We start from the raw sequence: 6000 nt of genomic DNA on the forward strand, positions 1-6000 counted from the left end.
GAGCATGGACAGCAGGTCAAGGGAGGTGATCCTCTGTGATGAGGCCACATCTGGAGTACTGTGTCCAGGTCTGTGCTGCTCTGTATCTAATTCTGTTATCCTCTCTGTGAATTCTCTAGCTTGTCTAACTTTGTCATCCTCAGTGGTCACAAAGACAAGCCTGATCTTATGTATGTCCTTTATTTAACTCTGCTAGAGCTGAAAAGTAGCTTTCGCAGGTGGCTGCCTTTGCTGCTGCTTGTCATATATATATATTACCTGAAGACTAATTAAGTTAGAATTTGTAACATGATCATAATATTTGTCTCCTCTAAAAGGGAGGAGGAGATGGTAAAACTCTTGCCTATATTCTCATTAAGCTCAAGGGCCGATGTTGATGTTGCAGAGTTCGGGGCACGGAGCTCCGTGGTGGAAAGTCATTGATTAGCAGGTGACCATCGGCTAAAATCGAAACAACCAAAATGGGGATTGAAATAGCAATTTTTATTTGTTCATTGGCATCCCTGCTCCTCAACCCTACTGCCATGAGAGTGGCAGTTCCGTTGACATTTTTTTTCAATAGAAAATAGTGTTGATTGGTATCACCGCTATGATCTGTGGTTCTAAGGCACCTTCACACCTGTTTAGAGCTGGCCAGATTTATGTGCCACAATATAAATCTCCCCTGGCCTGGAGAAGTAGAAATGAAACCCTGTTCTCCTTTGGCTTGTATGTGATGCTGTCAAGCACTATTTTTTATTTATTTTTTCTCTTCAAAGAGGGCAGTTTATAAGAGAAATGGGAGGGCTGTGCTGTTATCTGCCAGAGGTGTATTTTTGTAGCATGGTAGTGACACGGTGCAGTAAATACCCAGATCACTGAATGAGGACAAGAAAAAAGTGTATGAAGACATGAATCCTGCTGGAATCATTTGGAAGACTGTACAAGGCATAGTAAGTGATTTGTAGAACAAATTATCCTCTCAATCATGTCTGTTTTTCCTCTTTGAAGGAAGCTAATGTTTTTTGTTTTGTTTTGTTTTTCCCCTAAGAGGCAGGAGAACTGGTGTGCATGTGATCTGATTGTCGCCGCTGAGCTCTGACCCAGAGGGGAAATGAACAAATAATTTGGCATTAGAGACATCCTAGGAGATAGCAGATATACCTATGCCCCTGTCCCAAGTACAGGGAGGAACCAGTTGCTTCTATTTTTTTCTGAGACCGAGTGCTTTTCGTATGCTGCAGAGCAGGGTCTTGCAGCTCCATTTGACTTTTGACCACTGCCCCACTTCCAGTATTCCACTTAAAACACTTTCCTGGGTGTTTGTAAGCTACTACTCTGCAAATAGATTAAGTTTGATTTCCTGAGGTACTCCTCTTTTTTTTTTTTTTTTTCCTTATTCCCCAACCCCCTCACCCCAGAGAACAGAGGAGCTGCGGATGTGGGGATCTGGAGTTTCCTCCATGTGAATGAAGAGGTTCTGCTGCAGGGCATTTTCATTTGGGTGTGCTTGGCGTTAGATCTTACTTCTCCTCCTTTGCACTACAAGGAAGTAGGTTTGCAAGCTGCTGGGCTTTCTACAAAACCTATTTTTTTTCCTCCCTAAATTTGCTGAGAAGGAGTGGGCTGAGGGGAATGTCTACATGTAGTTATTCATAATTAACTTTGGGATGGGTGCCCAGAGCCCCAGGCTGGCAGATCTTCAGAAATGTGAAGAAAAAAATAACTTACAGACTGCAAGAGCCTGACTTTGCCTCCTTCCACTTTTGAGATACGAGTTGAGGAAACTTAACTAGTTGTTCAGTTATTTGGTTCCGTGCAGTTCTTGCACTGAACAATAGTAAAAAAGTATGTCCGGAACTCGTTTAAAGGGTAAATGGCTCTCTGTGCTGAATTAACCTGTGAGGCAGGGGATGGGGAAGCAATTGCTTTCTCGGAGTAAGTTGATATGGCTATTAAATGAAGTGAAGGACTACTAGAAGACATGCTGAGCATGACCTAAGTGGCCATGCAACTGGTTTAGCTCGTCAGTAGGAAGCTGAGGAGTGGGAATTTCAAGAGAGTTGAAATTTTGAACTGAATTGGAGGAAATATTTATGGTGGGTAAATTTTCCCTCCCAGTGTTTGCAGTATCTTCTGAATGCATTTTTATATGATGAGGACGTTCCAACATTTTCTAGCACTGCAGCGGTCTTAGCTGCCACCAACTCAGGTTTGGTGGGGACCAAGGAGGTGCTGAAGGCGGTTTGCACCAACCTGGCCCTTTCAGTGTAAGAACCAAGAGCTTTAAAAGAAATACCCGGTCTTATCTGTTTTCATATTGGAAAAGTGATTTTCCTACCCAGACAAAGATTCTCAGAAATGTACTTGATGCAGCCAAATCTGCAATCTACACAGTTTAATAAATAAATCCTAATGTGCATTTTTGTTGTTGAATTGCAAACAATGTTTTACCTCAAGAAAAAAACAAATAATGAGAATTCAGTTTTCAAAGAAAATTTAGAATTAGCTAAGTATTCCTCTGGAAGTATCAACGAAGTATCCACATTGATAGGCATACCCCCTTATTGTTAGGTTTCCTACTGGTATACTAATTTTCTGAGTAAGAGATTTTTTTATGGCACTGTGTAAGTATATTTCATTGGAAGGCATACTAAAGATGTTTTTAAACTACTAAAATTGTACTGGGTCGTTTCAAAAACTCTTCCAGTAGCCAAGCTAAATCTTCTTTACTGCAGGATAAACTCATTTCTTCTTCATTCACGTGGACGCAGTGAGTATTTATCACTGTCAGCTTTGTGGTGACCTTTAGATGCTGAAAGACTGCTACTTCCACTGCTTTCCACTTTTTTTTTTTTCTTTTTCTAAGCAACACATTCCTGTAAGCTTTTTTACAGGTTATGTTTATAAGCCTTGTAGTATTTTTGCTGCTTTTTGAGGCCTCTTACAGCTATATAACTTAATGTTGGTGGTCCAATCTGGGCATAGTTCTGAGCACTCTACTAACACCGAGTACAGCAGTATAGTATTTCTTGCATCTTGCAAACAATGTGTACAGCTGTTTAGCCCCAAAGCTTATTTTCTACAAATGCCAAATTTTATTGTCAGTGTATGCTTTTAAAATAGCATCATGCAAAGAGGGGGATTGTCTTTTGCTGAAGCTCATGAGGCCCGTGTTCTTCTCTTGCCTTGTTCAGTGTTTCTGTCCGCTCGAGGCACTGGGAGCTGTTTGGCTGCAGGTGCCTTCTCAATATGTGCCTGAGTGTCAGGGAGAATGGACTGCCATGGGGCTGCTGAAGTTCTGCCTTTCCAAGAGGTCAAGTGGCAGGAGTTTTCATTATTTGTCACTCCTGAGATAGCTGTTCAATCATGCAGCAACTCTGTGATCCAGCACTGTCATCGAGAAGGATGACAGAGAAAGCATAAAAGAGACAGTCATCCTCGGATAAAAGCAAAGGCAGTCTTTCAAATGGGTTGCTGAATTAAGTGATCTGGAACAGAAGATGTGACTTAACACATATACTCAATTCAGCTGTTCTGTTTTCCTCAGTTATCATGGCTGGCTTGCTTTAACAATATTAAAATCACTCATTGAAGTTTCTAGGATTAATGATTTTTCTTTAAAGAATACTTCAAATATTTGAGAGAAATATAGTGAGGTGATGTAAGTTAGATGCCTTCATTTCTGTGTTACTTTGCTGTATTCAGAATGTGAAAATGCTTCCTGTACCTTAGCAGATCTACTTAATACATCATAACTCTTCATTTCTATCAATTTTAGAATAAGAATTTTCTTGCAGCGTTTTTAGCTTTGTTTGCAAAGAGATATGTGCTGTTGCATAAACAATGCAAATATCTTTGGCACTGAATCTCATAATAGAGATCTCATTTCATACATGCTAATTGATTCAATGCCATGTTTTTTGTAAGGTTTGTTGGCTATTAAATTTATGGCTCCCTTCATCAGTTCCTGGGCTAGATAAAAGCAACAACAGCAACAAAAAAAAACAACTAAGCCCACTTCCCCTCCCCGCCCCCCCCCCCCTTCCCCCTTTAATTTTGAAAACAAAGCCCATGATTTGTGTTTTTGAATGCAGCTGTCTTCTCATTTTCTCCCTTCCTTTACATTCGTAAGAAGCGAAATCCATAGCACTGCAGTGTGACTTCTCATTGCAATTCTTAGCAATAGAGGCCATTAATCAGGTTATGCTGGTTTTGTGCTGCAGTATCAATATCCCCGCCTTCAGCCTTTACTGTTGACACTGCACTCCAAAATACGGAAGCAGCAGTTTCTTCAATGACAAAGCAATTAACTTACAGTACATTTGTGAAAGGTAATAATGTGATAGGATACTTTTCTTAAAGCAATTCTGTTAGGAACCATATTTCTCTAATGCTCTTGGTGATACAGAGTTACGCATACGTGTCATACAATGCACTGTATGTCATTCTAGAAATGCATTATGTGAATGTGAGGGCTTTATTTACAAAAGTTTGAGGTAGCCATAGGGCCTATTGTTTGTGAAACCACTGCTGAAATCGGTAATATATATAGTATATAATATATGGCATAGTGTGAATATATATAGTTCAATAAAGTGTCTGTATATAAATGCATTTTTCCCCATCTAGCAAGTATGTCAATTTTTGAGATACTAAGACAAGATGAATTTCTTCTCTTTCTACCTCAATTATGTGATCTGTATTCATCTGAAACATCATTAAGGTATGTCTGTGAAACAAGAAAGGGTTTGCTAGAGTGCTGATCATGTTATCAAAGACTGTTTTTGAGGTCAGGGTGGAAAAGAAGGTTCACTAGTGCACTCATCACTGGCTTTCATCACACCACTTTGAATAGGCACCTCAATAATCATGCTTTATCACAACAGGTGACTTTTGACTTGTAAAAGCCTTGCTGTCTGTGTGGTTTGGATAAACTGAACTCTTAATGGTTCCCCCTTCTCCCATGATAGTTTCAGTGCTTTGGAGGATAGAATATTATCCATTTGGCCAGCAAATAGTTATTTTATTCTCAGCAGCAGTCTTGTGTTGGGCTGTCATGTGTTCACATGCTCTCTGATGACAGGGGTGGGGGGTGGGGGGGGGGGCTGCGTAGCCTGGGGCTTCCCGCCTATAGCCAGAGCTGTGGGCCACAGGTAAGCTGGTACTGCAGCTGAGCTTCACAGCTGGGCTTCACAGCTCAGTGGGTGAGTGTCTCTGCAATAACGACAAAGACGAAAGAAGGCACATAGCTGGGCAAGTAAAAATCTACCCTAAGAGCATTCCTTTTCAAAACCGAAAGGGCCCCAAACCGTTCTTTGTGGTGCATCAGGCCCAGCACTGCCACTGGGTGAGGGAAGGGATTGTCCTGCTCTGTGCTGTGCTGTGCAGCCTCACCTCAAGCACTGCGTGCATCTTTGGGAGCCACAGTATGTGAAGTTTATATATATAAAGTATATAAAGCTGTTAGAGATTGTCCAAAGGAAGTCTACAAATGAGGAGCAGCTGAGGCCCCTTGGTTTGTTCAGCACAGAGCAGAGCAGCTGAGGGGAGGCCTCATGGAGGCCTGCAGCTCCTCACAGGCAGCGAAGGGCAGCACTGAGCTCTGCTCTCTGGTGACAGCAGCAGGGCGGAGGGAGAGGTTCTGCACCAGAGGGAGGTGAGCATGGAACAGGCTGTTATGTTTGCAAATTCTCCTCATTTATATGAATTTTTTGCACAGCATTCCCTACCAACAGCTTCAGCCTCCTCAGTCTGAAGTGTACACTGAAGTGATTCTCGTGTAATCTCTTCAGTATCTGAATGCCTACCTCCTTTATCCCCTTCTTTGGGTTCTAGTTTTGGGAAGGGAATAAGTGCTGCGTGATTCTTCTGCTCAGCAATGCTAATTTGCAGCTCAGACAACAAACTAAGCAGAACTTTTGCAAACCTTTTGCACAGAGAAGCTGTTGAGCAATGCCATGCAAATTCCTTCTCTCTCTGGTACTTAAACATCACTCTTTTGAAGTGATGGTTTCTATT

This window comes from Gallus gallus, chromosome 5, assembly GCF_016699485.2.
Source record: "Gallus gallus isolate bGalGal1 chromosome 5, bGalGal1.mat.broiler.GRCg7b, whole genome shotgun sequence".
In the NCBI taxonomy this organism is placed as follows: domain Eukaryota; kingdom Metazoa; phylum Chordata; class Aves; order Galliformes; family Phasianidae; genus Gallus; species Gallus gallus.